This window comes from Strigops habroptila, chromosome 11 (assembly GCF_004027225.2).
Source record: "Strigops habroptila isolate Jane chromosome 11, bStrHab1.2.pri, whole genome shotgun sequence".
NCBI classification, from domain to species: Eukaryota; Metazoa; Chordata; class Aves; order Psittaciformes; family Psittacidae; genus Strigops; species Strigops habroptila.
In genome coordinates, this window is record NC_046360.1 from 14,975,250 (window position 1) to 14,995,559 (window position 20,310).

Here is a 20,310-nt window from a genome sequence, read left to right on the forward strand (position 1 = left end):
AACATCACCCGTTATTTACATATTTATGGAGTATTTACCCCAAACCTTGTAATGCCACAAAAACTTGCTACTACAGCTAGTCATTGAAATGAAAAATGGTTATTCATCCATTTTCATTGTAATGTCACATGTCACAAAACATTACGGGTTCAGGAAGCAGCCAGAGCTCTGCTAACAATTAGAATACATTATCACTTTGATGAGGCATTTACACAACAGCGCAGAACTATCTGAGAACTGCCGAGATGCTCCCAGCACCCCAATTAGAATATGTCAGAGGCTTTTGTTTATGCTATAGATTGTGCAGCATAAATTGCAACTTCTGGCTAATTCCAGATACTTTACACACTGCAGAATGTATGTGTTGTCACCTCCTGGTCCCCCTCAAGTGCCTGGCGGTGCTTTGAGCTCAGCACAGCCAGTGTCTTCCTGGGCACAACGTGTTAATGAGTCTCATGGGGTCTCTGCTCAGATGGTGTGTAGAAACAACAAGCCATGCAAGTACCTGTGATGGAGCATGGGAGGTGCAGAAGGTCTGGGTGTGACTGAGGACCCAGGGTGGGAGCTCTGCAGATGGTCCCTGGAAGATTGCCCCAGGGGATGGATGGGCAGAGGGACAGGGTCTGCAGAGAGCAGCGCCCACAGGGTTAGACAGGTCCACGCCTCCTCTCTCACCTCTGCTCCCTCTGTCCCTCCTGCATAGCCCTATTTCCACCTTGTTTCCCTGCTACAGCCTCTGCTACTAGTACTCACCTGCCTCCTATCTCACCTTCTACAGCCCACTGGTCCCTTCACATAGACCCTCCACCAGGCATCCCACCTTCTTCTATCCCCCAGACAGGCTTCCACCCCACTCAGCCATATCCCAGCTCTATGTCCCCAGATGCTCTGCATCAGACCCCGTGGTCCCAGTAGTAGAGAGTCACAGCTGCTCTGCTCCTCAGGCAGACGTTATCTCTCCTGGGACGGCCAGATACCAGCAAAGTCAATAGCAACATCCCCTCACCCTTCTCCCAGCTCCCGCAGTGCCCCTGGGCCTCTCTCAAGTGCCTATATGGAAAGTGGAGATCCAGGATCATAGAATCATAGAATGGTTTGGGTTGGAAGGGATCTTCAAAAGCCATCTAGTCCATCCCCTCTGCACTGAGCAGGGACATTTTCAACTATCTAGGGTCCAAACTTGCCTGGGCCTCTCAATGATGGGGGCAATACAATGGGGCTTTCCCCCTGAGAGCTGATGTGATTAGGACACTCCCTTGACACACCAGCTCTCTGCTGACTAATCAGGTATTGCTACACCCACCACAAGCAAAGCCTTACAGCCCTCCTATTTACTTGATCACTTATCTCAAGGGCTGGGAAATAGCTCTGTCTCTGCACAGGCTGCTTCCTGAACCCAGCTTTTGGGTCAGCAAAAGTTGCCCACCTTCTGCATCAAAGGGTGTCCAATGCAACACCCCAGAGCCCGCATCCCAGATCATCTCAGCAAGGTCCAGCAATGGCATCATGCCGGGAAGTGAGACTTTGGGTGGAGAAACGGATTTCAGTGTTGTTACGCCTTGAAGGAGCAATTACAGATGACAGGCACTGCAGCAACAAGCTGTGAAGTTATGACAAATGCCCCAGCAGCACCCCTCTAACAAATAACGGTGAGGTGAGAACACAGCAGGGAAACACCAGCGGAACAGGGAAAACGTGCCTGTGCCTCTGGAAAACATCCTTCACACCGCTGGGCTCGTTACGGCCCTGGCTTTTCTTAATGCTCTTAGAAGCCAATAGCACTGGCCCTCGGGAGCTACACATCTCAGCTAACCAGCTGGCAGCACCGCCTGGCTCTGCTCCTCTCCATGTGCCAAGCTCACACTCCCAGCAGCACCAGGACGCCCAGGCAGAAGGAGCTGATGGTGCACAGGGGAAGGGATCACTGGGAGTAAAAGTAGTGAGGGAATGAATGGCCAGGGCAAGATGGAGCTTGGGGATGTCCAAGGCAGCAAAGCCAGGAGACCCCACCAGCTTTAACTCAGCCGGTGGTTCCACACTGCTGCAGATGCAGCCTGCAGGTGTGCTGCTGCTGCTGGTGCAGAGGGGGGGCTCCTGGTGCTGTGCAGGAATCGGCTGAGAGCCCAAACCCCCTTCTCACAGCAGGAGCAGCACATCCCCTGTGCAACTGCTCTCCAAGAGAAGGGCTGGTGCTGGAGGGGATGGGGACGAGAGACAAGGACATTACAAAACGACCCCGGGTTGTAGAACCATAGAATCAAACAGGTTGGAAAAGACCTTTAAGATCATTGAGTCCAACCATTCCCCAGCACTGCCAAGGCCACCACAATCTTTAAGCCTGGCAGGTCTTGTGGACCACGCCAAGGGTCCAGCACCCCTTTGCTGCTCCTGCAGTGTGACGTGGCAGTTCCCAAAGGTCTGCCTGTTCCTGCAGCCTCATGAGGACACTGGGGGCAGGAACCACAGGGCTGTGACCCCAGCATCAGCGACAGTGGGCAGGGCAGGAGCTATGGGAGGGCTCAAACAGGACCCATTGCCTGCCTGAATCATTGAGTGGTCAGGACCAAAATAAACCTTATAGGAATTACCTGAAGGGAAATAGGAGCTTAGCACTGAGTCGTGCAGTGTAACTTTTTGCCGTTGCTGGCGCAGGGACAAGTATCCTCAAGGGGTGAGATCTTTGCAGGCAGCTCTGCCACAGGACAGCCAGTGCACCTTCAATCTCTACTACATGCCATTTCCCTCCCTTACCCAGGCAGGGTCTGCGGCTCTGCGTTTTGCACCTCCACTTTGCAGAAGCCATATCTCCTACTGCCTTTTGTGCTATAGTGTGAATGCAAACTATGCAGCACTGTCATTAGGAGCCATGCCTCGTGCAGAATTTTTTTACCATGGTCTTTAGTTGCACGTTGTAAATGTTCCGCATGGGACTAATGATTCCACAAGAAATCTCAGGTCAGAAGAAAACAATGGCATCGGTGCCCTCTTAAAAGCCACACTCCTCAGGCACAGGAGAAGCACTATACCAAGAGAAAAAAAAGATTCTAAGACATTTAAGGTTTCTAAAAGCCCATCTTTAGAAAGAGAGAAGAGCTTTATTTAGGCTCCAAAGGATGACCCCAGGGATCCTCAACCGAAGCTGTAAACTACATCGTGAAAGAGAAATAACTTTTACCCAGGCTTGCAATGAAAAAAAGCCTTCCCCTTCCTTTCAGGAATATTCTGTGCAGTGTAAAAATGACTTATTAAAATGAATTCCTTTCAAAAGCATGCAAACATCTTCATTCCTCAAATGTTAAGTAGAACATTCAGAACTGGTGAATGTATTGTGGAAGACCTTTCTTATGTCTAACTTCATGGTTCTGCTTAAAGGTCAACACCTTTCTGGGTGTTTTTTTCCTTGATAAGCTCCTTCAGAGGTGTTTATTTTTCCATATGTTTTCATACCCTATAATAGCTCCTACTGCTTTCTTTCACTGTGAAGGACATGGATGTGTGCAAGCACAGCAAGGTCGTTTGGTGTCATAATCAGATCTCAAAGCAAGCACTGTTTGAGTACAGAACAACGCAGAAGTGGGCCCAGCCCTGACCAGAACGCTGCTGCCTCACCTGGCACAGACCTGTGGTACTGGGGCTGCCTCGTCTGGGTGCCAAAGTCGCTTGACCATTTGGGGATCTTCCTCTACTGGCCTCAGATGCTCTTATGCAGGAGCGTGTGACTGCAGCAGGACAAAAGTCACCTCCAAAGGTTAGAACGGAAAAGACAACGATGTCTGCAATGAGCAATGAGCATTCTGCTTCAAAACACTCTGAGAATTGTCTCAAAAAGAGAAGTTACACTGAAGAATCACAGAACAGAGTCTCCAAGCAAAGCAAAAGCATAGAATCATAGATCACAGAGTGATTTGGGTTGAAGTGACCTTAAAGCTCATCCAGTTCCAACCCCCTGCCATGGGCAGGGACACCTTCCGCTAGAGCAGGTTGCTCCAAGCCCCTGTGTCCAGCCTGGCCTTGAACACTGCCAGGGACGGTGCAGCCACAGCTTCTCTGGGCACCCTGTGCCAGTGCCTCAGCACCCTCACAGTAAGAAGAAATGTCAACTCCTTTTAATTCCTGATGAACTCCAGGGATGTTTTAGAAAAAGGACTAAACCAGAGAAGCGAACCCTCTGAATATGCTCTGAGACTGTCCCACCACAGCTCCAGAAGCAATGAGGGTTACATTGCGCACACACAAAGATGATCCATACCCATCAACATTGCAGGACAAAACATCCAGCCAGGGAAAGGGTGACAGAAACCATAATTGCCTTCTAGCTTATGGAGTTAAGTTTTTTTCAGTAAGCAGTGGCCATATAGCTGAAGTGGAGAGCAGCGAACAAAGTGGAGTCGTGACACACCAGGTTTTCAATGCGACACACCACATTATTTCCTCAGCACTGGGAGCAATAAGAAGTTGTCAATGTTCTGGCAAGGAATCAGAGTTAATGTATTCTCATAATGAATTTAATGGGATAATGAAATGCTGTTGTAATTGAAGGTATTAACAGCTTCTCGTGTTAAATACCAACTTGCTTAGATCATGTGTTCTTTGAGAAAAGACATGAGCTAATCTTGGTAAACAGAGTGAAATAGTGGGATTTAATTCAGTTTTAGGATTCTCAGTATCCAGACATTCACTGGTTTCCAAGACTGCTCCTTTGAGTGACTTCTTTTAAGTAACTGATTTAAATGCTTTCTTTGGTTGCATTGGATTTGGAAGAGATTATTCAACTTTGCATATGCAGATACCATTTACATGATGTGAGATATGCAAAGAGGATTCTCCAGCCCTTGAATTCAGCTACTGTGCCCATCTCTAAGCTCCTTCAATTGTCTACAAAGTGTAAGGGAGAGCTCACCAGCAGCTCCAGGGAAGGATGTGCTTCATCCTCTGCTCACAGGAGGAGAGGGACCCACCAGACACACACACTCTCGTCCCACACATCTCCATTATCAGCTCCCAGCAGAGGTAACAGCTGCAGCCACTGTTTGACATTCATGTTGTGTCTTTCATATTCTCTCCTTTCCTTAACAATCAAATAGTCCTGCTTACCAACTCTCACTGGGTGCCTAAAGGCTAATTGCTCTAAGGAGTGTGAGTGTGAGAGGTCAGGCCTGCTTTTGGGAAGAGTGGGAGTTCTGGTCTTCTGAGGGAGGCTGTTCTAGAGCCCATGGAACATCAGCAACTGGCTGAAGCACACATACTTTGCTCTCCCAGTTTCCTGCTACGAATGGGACAAGGTGGTATTGGATTTCCATGGGGACAGATAGGAGTGTTTGACATGGTTTTGTTGAAAGTGTGAGTAGGGGCAGTTGCGTTTCTATCTCCAGTGACAGCTTCTATAGGGTATCATTTGGAGGCAAGGACAAGGCTGAGCCAGGGCAAGAGTTACTTGCAAGTTGAGCAGACAGTTGAAGACCTTTAAGGGATTAGATTTCTCAGTTTCACCATGGGAGGATGACTTCCTTCCTGAGGTGATTTCCAGCTCAGTGTAGCCCAGGTGAAGACGATGCCTCTGGCAAGTGAAAATACAAACCCGACAGGTTTAGTAACAGCATATAAAAGTGAAGACCAAGCATTGACGCTGTGTGTGTCCAGGTCTCACAGGGACATGCAGCCTCCTTATGGGGAGCTGCTGGCAGAGAGGTCACAGCAGGATCCCATGACAGTGTCTTCTCCATGCGCCAACAGCAGGAGCCTGGAGGAGAGCGGAGGGCTCCATGTGCTCCGATGGGCTCCCTTGGTCCCTTCCACCTTAACCAGTCTCCTGGCAACCAGGAGCTGCTGAGGGAGCTCAGGGATGAATGAGCTGCCTGAATCTCATTTACAGCTCTGTACTTAGTTGTTTGGGTGGCAGGCACATGGGCCATTCACTAGAGCCTGGGACTTGTCTGTTACTCTCTCTTCAGTTTAACACCATGTTCTGTTGAATTATGGTATTTCTGTAGGTCTTTGCTTAAAAAAAGAAAGAGTTGGAAGAGCAGGGAGATGCAGAAAAAAGCTACAAAGTTGATTTAAGGGCCAGGAAGAACACCTTCCATGCAGAGATTTAAAGGCTTCAAGCTGGTTAGCTTTTAAGAAAGAAGACTGAGAGGTGACTTCCTCATTGCATCTAAATACCTTCAGGGGGAGAAAATATTGTGCAATAAAGGCTCTGAGACTTCACTGAGAAAGGCAGAACAAGAGCTGGAAGCTGAAGCCAGCACCATTCCAATTATAAATTAGACACTGAGCAGGAAAGCATCTAAGCACCTCTGAAAGAGGCCTGAAGAGATCTTCCTGAAAGATGAGTTTCAGTCAAATCCAAGTCAGTGAATGCACTACATGATGAACTCGGTGAAATGTAATGGCCTGTGATTTACAGGAAATCAAGTGCGATGATCTAATGCATCTCCCCAACTTTACGCCCAATGAATCCATTAAATAAAACCATCACACGAGCTGCAAGCCAACAACAAATCCCTTCCTCTTGACACAAACCTAAACATGAAGATGTGGCTGGAGCTCTGCTGGAGGCATACACTGCTCCTGGGAGAGACAGACAGAACACTGCAATGCCAGGGAGACCAGGGGCAAAAAAGTCCTTTCTGCCTTGTGTCAGCTGAGTGCAATTTGGGACTGATGAATACATGGCTGAGATCAAAGATCCTCGGCAGGTTTTGGAGGTTTCACAGCACCGGGACCCATGGACCCTGGTCCAGAAAGAAGAGCTGTGGATGGAGAGTGACTCAGCAATGCCACATCCCCACTTGGGAGCTGTTCTATGGGCAGAAACAGGGTGGAAGCACACAGATAAGGCATCCAGGGATGCTGTTCCTTTGGGGCTAACCCTGGTGTAGTGGTGGTCTTTCTGGGGACAGCCGAGCTGGAAGGCTGGTGCACACTCCACAGCTCCCAGGCTGAGCAAGCGCCAAGATCCATTGTCAAAAACACAGCCTGAAGCAGTGGCTCAGTGTCTCCTGGTAACCCAAGAGTAGGTTCAGAGCTTGACAGAGACTGACCCACCTCCCCTCTCCTCTCTGCACCCTGGAGCAAAGAGGATAAGCTAACCAAGAAAGCGACTTCCACAGGCAGGAGGCAGAGGACGGCTGTTAACCCATCCCCTGAAATCCAGTGGTGTGATCAGTATTCACAGCACAGCCCAGGTATTTATAACAGAGATTTTTCATTTTGAGTTCCAAGGTATAACAAGGTGGTTATAAAACTGATTTAGGGATAGGAAAGTTTGATTATAAAGGGAAATTATTCGAAGGTTTCAATGGAAGGAATAAGTTGCTATGAAATAATGGTCCTGTTACAGGGAAGATACGCACTGAATAAAAAGCTATTTAACTGTTCCCTTGCCCTGTGCTCAGCCATCCCACAGCTCTCATGCTGTGGCAGCAGGGCAGACGTGCTCCCACTGTCTCTGAGCTTACTGTAGGGCAGGGGGGGCAGAAATGAGCTTGGCTCACAGCAAAGACAAACCCACACAGCGGGATCTGAAGTGTGGGTGACCATAAGGGAGAGAATAATTACATGAACTTTATGATACTATGCCTTGGAAATGGATATAAAAGTGATGGAGTGGCCCCTGGAAGCAGGCGGCAGAGCAGATAGAGCTCAGCCTCCCAACAGATGGGGTGAAGCCAGGAAAACTCTGATTTCTCACTGTGTCAGGACCTGGTGGTTTCACACCCCAGCGCACAGCCCTGGGTGCTCCTCTTGAAGAGCAGATGGCAAAAAGCCATCCCCACCCCTCCTCACACCAAGGGTCCCTCTGCTCACACACAGCTGGAAGCATTGGGATGGGTGGCTCAGTGCTGGGGCTGGCAGGGTTGGTGAGACACAGTCCCTAGTCATAAAATCATAGAATCATGTAATGGTTTGGGTTAAAGGGACCTTAAAGCTCCTCCAGTTCCAACCCCCTGCCACGGGCAGGGACACCTTCCACTAGAGCAGGTTGCTCCTGCAAGCACACAAATCGATCCCCACTGTCCCATGCCCATCTTGCAGCCTGAAGCACCACTTCCCTCATTCCAGCTACACCAGTGCTGCAGGGACTTTGCAAGTGACAGATCAGGCTTCGTTTACTCCAGAAACGAAGTTCTAAATATTTGTCACTAAATAAATATTCCTTTTAACAAAGAACACTGTTCACTTGCACTATGCAAGGGATCATCATGCCATTTCCTTACTACCTTCCTGACATGGACAAAGTCCTGGATAGAGGAGACTTCTGCCCTGCCACTGGGAGAAGCCCCGCAGTACCCAAAGCCCTCACCCATATCACATTCACTCCACGAGGCTACAAGGAAGTGCGTAGCTGTATCCCTGTCTCTTCCCAGTCTGTGGCCATGTAGTCCCTGTGTGAACGCATCCAAGAGCGTGAAGAGGCTCTCCAGGGCCGGGCACAGAACCAGGTGAACATGGGGACACACCATCACACATCCCCAGACCCAAGCAGCCTTTTCTTCGCCATGGGCACCTGCCAGGAAGAAAAGCAGCTTGGTTCAGCTCAGCTCCCGTGAACCCCAATTCATTCAGCTGTGGTTCCTCTGTGCAGAGCACCCCAGCTTCTGATGTGGACAGGAGTTTGTTTCAGCAGTCTGGTCTCTGGTAAGCAGCTTCTGCAGCCACAACGACCGTCTTCACATGTGCTGGGGTGGGACAGAGCAGCAACAAGAGATGGAGGATGGGAATCCACAGTGGTGCAGGAGGAGACAGTGAGGAGGATTCAGGGGTTCCAGCCCTCTGATGGTCTCCATCAAAGCACCCTGGGCTTCGCAGAGCAGAACAGGAGTGGATGCAAGGCTGGACCACAAACTGGGAAACACCACTAACCATCTCTTTGGGATGCAGGTGGACACAGACAGGGAGTTCCCACTGGGAAAGGACATAGAGGATTCATCAAAGAATACAAATCAGCAGGACAGTTATTAGAAAGAGATGATAAAATTGCTAATAATGAGGCAGGAGCAGAAATATTTCTGTGCTGTCTGGGAAGGAGCCTGAGGATGTGCTGGCACACCACAAGAGCCATGGAGAGTTTCCCCTCACTGCTGCGGAGAGTTAAACTCTATGTCTTTCTGAGGAGCACTCCTAAACTAATCACACCAGACAAGGTACCCAGCGCCCAGTGGGCTGACAAGGAGATATCTGGCCTTTATTAATTCTGACTACATCAGAGACCACAGGGAGCTGAAGGAGCTGGTGAGAACACTGGCGTTTTACTTCACTGCACCCCAGGAAGGAAAGCGGGGCTGTAACCCCAAATCAGTCACTGAAATAATAGGAAAACCAGCACAAGTTTCAGCTGATAAAGAATTAAACCATAGAATTAACAGCAATCATGTAATTGCTCGCAGGTAACTCGTTCATGGCAGGCTGCATGGGAAAGGACTGCAGTTGTACCATTGCTTTGCAGATTAGAGACACACACAGCATCAGGAACGAGCACGAGGTCTCTTTGCTTTAAGGCAAGTGGGAGGTGACCTGGGCTCACTGTGAGCTGATGTGGCCGTCAAATGGCTTGTGTGCATGGCTGGATGCAGCAGGAGCAGCTCCTCACCCTGCCCGTGCCAGGTTCATCGGGGGGAAGCACTGGAGGGCATCGAAGCAAACATTAGAGCTGGCTCTTCATGCGAGGCGAAAATTAAGGACATGATAAATTCACTTTTTAAGACAATCAGATCTCCAATTCCCACCATTAGACTCGATTGCAGAGACGATGAGGACTCAGGTTAATGTGACAGATCGGCCATTGTGAGGAAATGAACACATTTATTTTAGCCGTGCTGACAGGCAAAATTCACTTTAAATCACATAACAGGCAATTTGTCTTCATCATCCATTACCTGGGAGTTCGCAAGTGAAAAGCTGTCGGCAGAGATGCAGCCTACACTTGTCTAAAAGTTCAGGATACCCCATGGTTTTGTGCCACAGGCGTAAATGTGCTCTGTGAGGATGTCCAGTAAAGCGGCACATGTGCTGCTCTGTGCAAAGGACATGGTGAGGGGAGACAGCTTGCCCTGCTCGCCTTCTGCCCCCATGGAGCCAGGTTGAGAGAGCTGGACTGGTTCAGCCTTGGAGAAGAGAAGGCTCCTTAAAGGAAGATCTTAGAGCAGCTCCAGTGCCTCAAGGGGCTACAGGAAACCTGGAGAGGGGCTTTGGACAAGGGCCTGGAGGGACAGGACAAGGGGAATGGCTTTAACCTGCCAGAGGGGAGATTGACATGAGCTCTGAGGCAGAAGCTCTTCCCTGTGAGGGTGCTGAGGCGCAGGGTGCCCCGGGAAGCTGTGGCTGCCCCATCCCTGGCAGTGTTCAAGGCCAGGTTGGACACAGGGGCTTGGAGCAACCTGCTCTGGTGGAAGGTGTCCCTGCACGTGGCAGGGGGTTGGAACTGGATGAGCTTTAAGGTCCTTCCCAACACAAACCGTTCTGGGATCCGATGATCATCTCTGCTGTACTACCTCCCATGCCCTCTTGATTCACATCCACATGGGCTCAGAGCTGACATCCTTCCCACAGTGTGAGCATCAGCTTTGCAAGCACCAACTTGCCAGACCCTGTCCCTATGTGATGAGCTCAGTAAGGATCCATCCTTGGCACGTACCAGATGCTAACGACATCAGGCACTTTTCCAAATAGCGTTGCATTCCGAATTTCTGGAAGGTTTCCTTCCATGGTGTAAGCCCCATCTGGAAGCATCTGGGCTCCCCTTTTCTCCTCCCAGTGACCAAATTCTCCAATCCTGGAGATCTTTTTGCTCAGCAAATTGTGTCTGTTTTGTCAGGAGTTACAGCTGGGTCTTCTCATACATCATTTATCGCTCCCTTTCTCCCTGTATTTCCTCCTCCTCAGATCTCAGTTCCAGCCTTGTCTTTTATCAGAGCCTCAGCAAGCCCCCAAAATTGCAAGATTGGCTCTTCTCTCTAGATCAATCGCAAGTAATCCTATGATTTTGTCTTCTTTGTGTGCCCTCAGCTTAAAAGCATATTGCTCATGGGTTTATTTTCTACATGGACTGCAGCACACCCAAATTTTCTGTACTACAGCTGGGTGCACTTAGCCTCTTCCACTTGACTTGCCTGAAAAATGTGAAACTCTTCAGGAGCTTCAGAGTAAGCAATTGCCAAAAAAAGCTGCCTTCAAACTCCATTTTTTCCTGGGAGCTCTTTCTTGAAGCAAAATGAGCAGGGAAAGATGCCTCGGCATCCTCCATTTGTTTTAAACTTGTTCATGCACCTTCAGCTCTTGTGACTCTCTGAACTGCACATGATTTGCAATATTCAGGATGCTCCTGATACAACAGGAGACCAAAGCTGGTGAGGGTAGGAAAATTGTAAGTAAGTCCAAAAAGGGTCAGAGCCTGAAGTTCAGCAGAGGTTATATATCCACTGCCTGGTGTTTGGAGAAACCTCACAACCTGAAGAGCAGAGCACTGGAATAGGTGGTCAGAAGAATCCTCCCAAGCAGGGATTTGTTAACAGTTTGTTAGGTGAGCTTCTGTCAAGCTGATGTACTTTGGAGGGGACATGGATAGATGGGCTCGTTTCATCTTTATTCTATATTCTGTTTCAGCTGCCAAAAGAGGTTTATGGAGTCCCCTTCAGATATATGCACTCAGTGGCAGGGTCCTTCAGCTTCACATCTGTTTCTACTGAACAAGTGTGAGCACTGACAGTATTGAAGCAAGTCCAAGATGCTCCATCACTTCCACGTCATGTACTGTGGCTATTGCATTTGAGCCAAAGGGGTGGAGGATGGTGCCATCACTCTCTATGTGCCGGAGCTGGTCCCAGGGGGCTGAGTGCGTTGCAGGGATCAGGAAGGAGAGCAGTGGTTGCTCCTGGCTGTACTGCCACGGGGTACTCACAGGCTCTACCCCACCCCCAAACAGCATCTCCCCTTGTGCACACGATTTGCACACCCAGCCTTGCTCCTACACTTTGTTTCAGATGTGAGTTATTCAGTGAAGTCACCCTCAGAGGGTCACATAATCTAAACTTGCATGGCAAATAGAAGTCTGTAGTATTGACGCTTACTGGAGAAACTTGCAAATGTGAATCAAATGCAGCAATCTCTTCCCTGCACCTGAAAGCAGCCTTAAATAATAGCTCCAAAAGAGCCATGAACTGCCTATTAATTGGACAGGGCATTAACTGCGAAAGCAAACAACCTGAATCATTTCCCAGCTGATTTATCAACCGCAGACAGAGAATGCGCCTGTCTCAGGACCTACAGTTACAAACATAGGTAACAAAAACATCAAAAAATATCTCTTTCTGGTGGGTTGTTTTGCTGCTTCCTTTAATACATTGCAGTAAATGTTTCCCAAGTCTTTGCATTTTACAGCACTTATTGCCCTGAGTCTGTTAATGATATTTTTCTTGCCCTCTTGGAGATGGCTGCAAATTTTCCTGCTCGCATGACCTTTAATTGCAGTAACTCCATTTGCACACACTGTACAGGTGCTTCCACCATTCATTGCTAAGAGACATTACTCTCATTTGGACAAGCAGATATTTTATTTTAGCTTTTAAAATGAAGCTTCACTACAGCCCTAGTGCAGAACCAATAGAAATCTCTTCCAAAGTTCACAACACCCAACTTCCCATGGCTGGGGAATTAGGCACATCCTGATGTGTTTGAAATGAAACACAGACACCTGTTGGAGCAGAATGCTTTCAGGCGCCAGCAATAAATACTCTTTTATCTTGCTAGTTGCAAAAGCAGACCTGCTAGAAAAGCAGAATCAAAGAATAAATAGGAAGAAAGCGGCTCATTGCCTGCATCAGATTAAGGGGTGACCTACTTGAGGAAAGCCAGGCCAAATGGGATGCACTGATTTGTTACAATGCATTGACAGAACTTCTACAAAATCAGCCTGGTTCCCCCTGGATCACGTTACAGGATCTGAGCTTGGCTTCTTTCCTCTCCAGGCTATGTTTGTTTACTGAGTGCTTGGTGGGTACCAGCCCTTCTGGTTTATCTTTAGCCAGAAAGGGCTCATCTTTGATTTCTAACGAATAAGGCTCATTATTACATGCCTGATACCCAATGACCGTGCGCTGTCATAAAGCCCTGTGCCACTTAAGATGGATCGTTTCAAAGTGCCTTTTCATACCACACCTCTGAAGCCCACACACAGCTTTGCCTTGGCACCCTGCGTCTTCCAGCTCTCGTGCCAGGCTGGATTGAGCCAAAATGGCATTGCATTACTTGGGCTTCCAGTGATGTTCAGCCCTTCCTAAATCGCTACCCTAAATTCCCAGTGGTGAGATAATCAGCAACCCCAGTGACATGCCACGCTGCAGCTTTGCCAGGGGCCACAGCCTTTGCACTGGTCCACACTGGTTGCGTCCTCCCCAGCCTTGGACTAAGCAACTCCCCTTCTCTACCCGTTCTTGGCTATTGCCCCCTGACAGCTACTGTCTACCTCCCCCCATAGCAGCCCTACCATATTCGTACTGAGTTCTAAAGCCCCTCTGCTGAGCCCTTTCAGTGTGCCGTGCTTGTCACACACTGAGTCCTTCTTCCCTGTTACATGTTCTGCACTTCCCAGATGTTTGTCCCCTACTTTTGAAGGGAAGGAGAAGGAGGATGTTTGCCACCACATCCCTTTGTCTCAGGGTCTCCCAGTCCCCCTCCTATGGCACGCGCACAAAGACTGAGGGCTGTTCTCAGACAGCTCTATAGCACCCAAATTCAAGAGCTGCCGTGCTAACGCTCTCTGCCCAACTCGGGGTTTGTAACAGCTTTTGTGCATCAGCCACATCCATGGGTCCACTTTCCAAACATAGACAGTCTCTTCATAACCAGCCTAAAACCAGCCCTGTGTCCTGGCAGGTATATCCATGGCACCTCACCCCCCCCTCACCAGTGGTTCTGTAGCACAAATAAACTCTGGGATAATGAGGCTGGTGCTCATGGAGTGCTGAGTGAAACGCAGGCTGCACCCATCCCTGTGCAGAGCCCATCTGGCTGGTCCTTGGCTCTGGAACACCCTCCCTCTCTATGGACCACTGCTCCTTTTCCAGCTGCCTGCACAGCTCTCAGAGCCATTAAAGCCAAGGACATCTGATGCCTTGCAGGAAGGTTTTGTGAGCTTTTCCATCAAGTGTTTTATCCGGGCTAAGACGAGGTGCATTTGCTGCAGTCCCTCTGCCTCCTGACTCCCTAATGGCATCAGGGAAGGAGCCAAGACACAGGTTGATTTATCAAGAGAGTGGAGGGCTACAGGAGGATGTGATAAGGACAAGGCTCCCTGTCAGCAGCAGGACACATGCCCTCAGCTGCAGGGTCAGGGCGAGCAGAGACAAGGGGAATCTCTGGGGAAAACTGCCTGTAACATACATTGCTTGTGAGTGACAGGCCGACTGAATAAAAATGTTTTAAAAACATGGTGTATGTATCACTGTCAGATCTGCCACAGCGATTGTCCAGCACAGACATCGAGTCACACATTGACCTTTATTGTCTTTATATGGGGGGGTTGTGCTGGCAAATAATGGGATTTACACATACGTTTGCGGGTTCCCGAGCATGTTGGCATGAGGGGGGGCAACTCTAGAAGAGCAGAAATGCTTTGCTGTGCACTCTGCGATCCTGTCACAACTGGTAATAAAGGAATTGGCTGCATCTGGCAGGCTTTGTTCCATGTGCAGCCATCTGCTTCCTGCCTTGGATTTCATTATGATAATGGGATATTGATATGATAATAATGCCTTGCTCCACTATGGAGCCATATGTCTGCCTGGTGTTTGGCACACACCAAAGGGGACAGTTCCTGTACTGGGCAGTGCAGCATCGAAAGGAGACAAGAGTCATAAGCCCATGGTTCCTCTGGATGCAGCAGAGTGGCCTGAAAGTTGTTCTGGGGCTGGCACAGAGCCTTACCCTTTGAGAAAGTCCCATGTAGCCCACAAATGGGGCCAGAAGGACCTGGATGGAGCAATCTAAGGACACTCCAATTGTGCTATGGCATGTAGGTGCTATGCAATAGACACCACCATTGCAGGGGCAACTGTGACAGGCACCGGGAAGCATAGAAACAGCAAAGAAATGACACAGGAGTGTGGCCGTGTGCAGCCATGGGATGGCTGCTTCCCGCTTCACCAAGCACTTTGGGAAGCAACTAAATCACGCAGTAACTTAAGCTGCTGCAAAGGTCTATGGGAACACCCCAACAATTTATCACATGGCTTAGATGCATGAAGCAAAGCTGAAGTGTTTGTCAGGGAAGGGTAAGAAGAGGCAGTATCCACTGCAATCACCCAGCAGAAACAAAACACAGGCTCAGCTCCTTCCCGCCACTCTAATCCCTCAAGAGGCAGCAATAAATCCCAGGATTTGGTTGTGATGTAAGTTTGCAGCATTTCTTCTTCTTTTTTTTTAACTTAGTAAACAGAGATGCCAGAGGTTTTGGACAAACGGGCTGCTGGTGCCAGGATACTCACTGTGTCCCATTCAGACACAGTGCATTCAATGCAGCAACCCTGATCCAGTAAGCTGTTTTCCTGCACGTTAGCTGCAGACAGAGGATGACCCTGCAGCATGCACACTGCAGCCATGGAAAGACTTGAGAAGTCCTTAAAGCAGCAGAGAAAACAGATACACTTCTCTGAAGCCCCAGAGCATCCAGCAGAGTTGCAGGCTCCACTGAAGGCAAGAGCCAGAGCCGCCTCTCTAAGTCTGCTTTTAGTTACTTCTAACTGTACCCACCCCACCAACCTCCCATTTCAACCCATACGCTCTGCCTAGGGGTATATGTACTGTTAAAAGCAACACAACCATGTTTTAAACAGCCTAGGAGACAAGATTATGAATAATTTAGCTGCTGTCCTTCCATCTCTTTGAACAACGGTAATGTCAGATGCCCCCAATATGAACCTGAAATGTAACACAGTGGTAGATGATCTGTAAGGTAGTAAGATGGTCTGTAATTTAGTGTCTCAGCCAATGTCTAAACAAGTTTTCCATAAATCATAAACTCTGAAAAAAGATATGAAGCCACAAAAAAAGAAGCGTGGAAAAGCAGCCAGGGCCGTGGCTGGAGGGGGTTTCCTGACTCACAAGCACCAGGAAAAGTTCTTATTCCCCACGCAGTCCTAATTCCAGCATCCACCGATGTTGGAGTGTTGGACTCCTCAGCCGAGGCAAGCAGTGCTTTGTATGGAGTACAGCTCCTCAGGGTGACAAATCTCCACGTGATGAAGCAGCTGGGGCTTTGCACCATGCTCCTCTGGAAGCTGAGGGGTCTGACTTATAAGACCTGTGAGAGGTACATGATTTATTTCAAACCCATTTATGGCTCACATAAAGCTTTAAGATGGAATCGAGCTTAGGATTTTGTTTCTATTTCATTTTATTATGTCTGTACATTGTAAATGGAAATGTCTCGCCTTGGCGCAGTGAGTGGAAACCAGGGTAGCCCCTTGGAAGCCGGTGATGCCACACTGACTTACACCCACTGAAGATTTAGCCAGTTCGCTCTTAATGTATATCCTGTTACGCACAGGTTTATTTGTGGTTATATTAACTAGGCTTTGAAAGGCTGCCAAATAAAGAAATTCTATCCAGAGGACAGCAAAATGCTGCTCTTGGCAAGATGGTTTTCAGCCCCCAGTGCCACCTTACTGGCCTTGAGCAAGCACATACAGCCCATCTCATCCTCTGGGAAGTCTTGTCAGTAAATATCTCCCCTTTCCTCACTGAGGGCAAGATGTGGACCTTGACTACACTGAAATCTCTGGGGTGGTTTGGAACACTCATAGGAAAGCAAAAAGTCTCAGAGGAGCAGCAGTCCTACCAGAATCCCCCCAGATAAGGTTTTTGGAGATGCTGATAAAATCTGCAGCCAGGAGCCAAATCTGCACTCCTGTAATATGAACACTGGCAAGGTGAGCTGGTTGTGCAGCACTGCAGGCACCAGAACGAGGTTTCTCTCCTTGGCGTTGGCACTGCAGCATGTTAAGCTGCCTGGTTGAATAGGAGTTGCTATCTTTCAAATAAGAGCTAAAACAGAGGCCCTGATTCCTCATGGACATTAAAATAATCAGGATAGGGATGGCTGTGAGAGCAAAACTGCTGTTTCTGGTTACTGGCCACATTCCAGGCCCATTGTTAAATGCTCTCTTTCTAAATTCCCTCTGCCTTTCAGCTGGATGTGGTGTTCTTCATCTTCCCTTCCAGATGAGAAGGTGCAGAATGGCTCTGTGTCTTGCCTGGGAACACTCAGCTACCTGATGAATGGCTGTTATACAAGAGTATATGCATGTGGCAAATGTGAAAATAAATGTTGCTCACAGGATGCTGGAAAATCAATGGCACAATTTCTGCTACAAGGATCTCAGTAGGGAAAGCCTGTCGGAGATCACTTGTGCATGCGTTTCTGTAAGCAGCTACATGGTACATGCACGTTCCAGTAATCTGTCACTGTTCCATTACAGAAAAGGAACAGGATCTGGCAAGAAACAAGAAACAAGCTGGGAAAAGTAGACATAGATGTGGAATCCACCATGTGAAGTTCAAACAAAACCGCTGTCTTGCACAGGAGTGCACCTGAAGCTGTACATCCCATGATCCAAGCACCTTGCATTCGGCCAGCGCTGAGATGGATCCTTCTGGGGATGGTGGAGTCTTCTGCAGGGCTGGCCTTTGCGAAGAGCTCAAAAGAACCAGCCACACAAATCATAGCGCAATGCATCATACCTACAAGGACATGTAGACATAGGATAGATGAGCTTTAAGGTTCCTTCCAACCCAAAACAGTCTTTTGTGCCATAAATAACCACTCAACCTGTGGAAACACAAGCAGAGTGACCACGTATCACTGCCATTGCACAGTGCAACAACAGAGTGGTGGAAATGCTGGTGCTGGAGACCTGGGAGGCAGAACTCAGCAGAAACCTCCTGCCAGGTTTCTCCCTCTGGGAAGGTTTCCTGGTGTCCATGGAGAATCCTCACACACAGGAGATTTTTTCATATTCCTAAATAAAAACCAATCATGACAGTGTGTCACAAGCTGTGATCTATAAATTCCAGGTGGATGTATAAAAGCTTCTGTAAAAGGTGAAGAATTACTGCCTGCGTTGTTGCATCTTTCCTGGGATGACACAGTATGTAACTGCGGATGGCATGCACATCCCTCACTTGATAACCCAACCGTGCTCACTCCTGCTGAGCTGCTTGGGCACAATGTTTGTGCAGAACACTGTGCTCAGCTCTCAGTAGGAGTGACTGAGAATTCTTCCTTACCTCAGCATTTCCTCACCCCTCTTGCTGCTCCCTGAGGTACCGATGTGTTAGCCCAAGGTTCAGACACTTTACATGTGTCCCCCACAGTACCTATGGATGAGCTGCCCAGTGCCAACTAGTCACACACTGGGCTGCCACAGCATCCTTTACACAACTGGGGGCTGTGACTGTGCTGAACTGCACCGGAGGGCAATGAGGATCCTGTGTGTAATAAAAGTAAAACAAACACCAGCAAGGAACAACATGGGTTAGCACTCCTCTTCTGCCACATCCTAGAGAGGAAAGGTTCCCAGGAGAAGTGCAGAGGTCCACAGACACCTGCACCTTCTCCCAGTGATCTGGCATCTCCATGGTCTCTTTTCCTACAGAGATTTTAAAAAGACATTAGACAAATACAGAGGGGAGGAATATCAATTGCTATTGAAACTACAGTCCAATACCCTGTGCAGAGAGGCATGGCTGTTCCGGAACATGGCTTTGGGACAGCAGGAACCTCTGCAGTGAGTTTCCTCACTGGATGCTCCTTTTCCCTTGCACTTTTGAGGGAGTCTCAGTGAGTCCCAACGGTGCAGGATCGTGGTGTCAGGTCCTTCATACTCCATTTTGCCTGTGCCATGGCCCCGGTGATGGGTCGGTCTTCACAGCCCATGCCGCCAGGCTTCCAGGAGGGCTGGCAAATCCACCAGCACTTCCCACCAGCGTGGAACTCTGCTGAAGAACAATGACTGCAGAAGGCAGCACGTCCCACCTGGACTGAGATAAGGCCCCCATGCTCTATAAACCAGGCACTCTGCATACACTAGTAGCTATGCTGGGAGATTTACAGGCAGCTGAATGGTTACAACCAGACCAGCGGTGCCTGTGGCCTGATTAGGAGATGCTGGGTTACCTGTTAGACCATCACCTCTCACAGACCGCAATATACTCAAGTGGATTGGGTAGCCCTGGCTTGGGGGTGACAGATACAGTGTGTGCAAGTGTGTGCACAGCAGTAATTCAGCATGTGAAGAGATGCAGCACGTGTGTACGTGTAGACCAGTCTCTGCGTGTGTTTGCATGAGCACCCTCCATGTGGAGCCAGGAGCGAGCAGAACACTGTAAATCCTGGGAGTTCACACAATTAATGCTTGTCATGAGATGTAATTTTTAGACCTCTCCCTTGATGTTTTAGGAGGGCGTAAATATAGGAAAGCAGCCCATAACTTAGAGGCAGGAATGTGCTAATTAAGTGTGCAAAAGGAATGCTAATGAAGAGATGGTGAGCAGGAAGGGCACAGGCATGGTGTAATCCCAGGAAGGGCCCACGCGTCGCTCCATCTCTGCCTCGGGCAGCTCCAGCAGGGAGTCCAAGGTCAATTCACCTCCGGACTGCTCCAGTCCTGCTCAGGAGCACTTAGGAAGTGACGGGATGCAGGGCACAGCCATGGAGCCCAGCAGCCTGGTCTGGGCGATGGTCAGGCAAGTTACCATCATTAGAGCAGCCCCTGAGTACCACAGCCAGAGGCTGCTTCATCAGGGAAGTTCAAAGCCAAATCTGTCACTGGAAGTTGGGATGGAAAATGGAGGGGATCCTGCCCCTCTGCTGCACTCTGGGGAGACCCCCCCTGCAGTCCTGATCCAGCTCTGGGGCAACAGCACAAGAGGGACGTGGAGCTGCTGGAGCAAGGCCAGAGGAGGCCCCGGAGCTGCTGCGAGGGCTGGAGCAGCTCTGCTCTGGAGCCAGGCTGAGAGAGCTGGGCTGGGGCAGCCTGGAGAAGAGAAGGCTCCTGAAGGGGAGACCTCAGAGCAGCTCCAGTGCCTCAAGGGGCTCCAGGAAACCTGGAGAGGGGCTTTGGACAAGGGCCTGGAGGGACAGGACAAGGGGAATGGCTTTAACCTGCCAGAGGGGAGATTGAGATGAGCTCTGAGGCAGAAGCTCTTCCCTGTGAGGGTGCTGAGGCGCTGGCACAGGGTGCCCAGAGAAGCTGTGGCTGCCCCATCCCTGGCAGGGTTCAAGGCCAGGTTGGACACAGGGGCTTGGAGCAACCT

The 20,310-nt window shown here is 49.2% G+C and overlaps 1 long non-coding RNA gene across 1 annotated transcript; it reads right to left on the reverse strand.

The window, feature by feature from the left end:
• Positions 1 to 1,080: 1,080 nt before the first annotated feature.
• Positions 1,081 to 20,242, reverse strand: LOC115614667. Its single transcript, XR_003993796.1, has 3 exons — positions 20,231 to 20,242; positions 18,552 to 18,554; positions 1,081 to 1,167 (listed from the first exon to the last, which is right to left on the reverse strand). It is a non-coding gene; the product is annotated as an uncharacterized LOC115614667 (long non-coding RNA).
• Between the last annotated feature and the right edge of the window lie 68 nt (positions 20,243 to 20,310).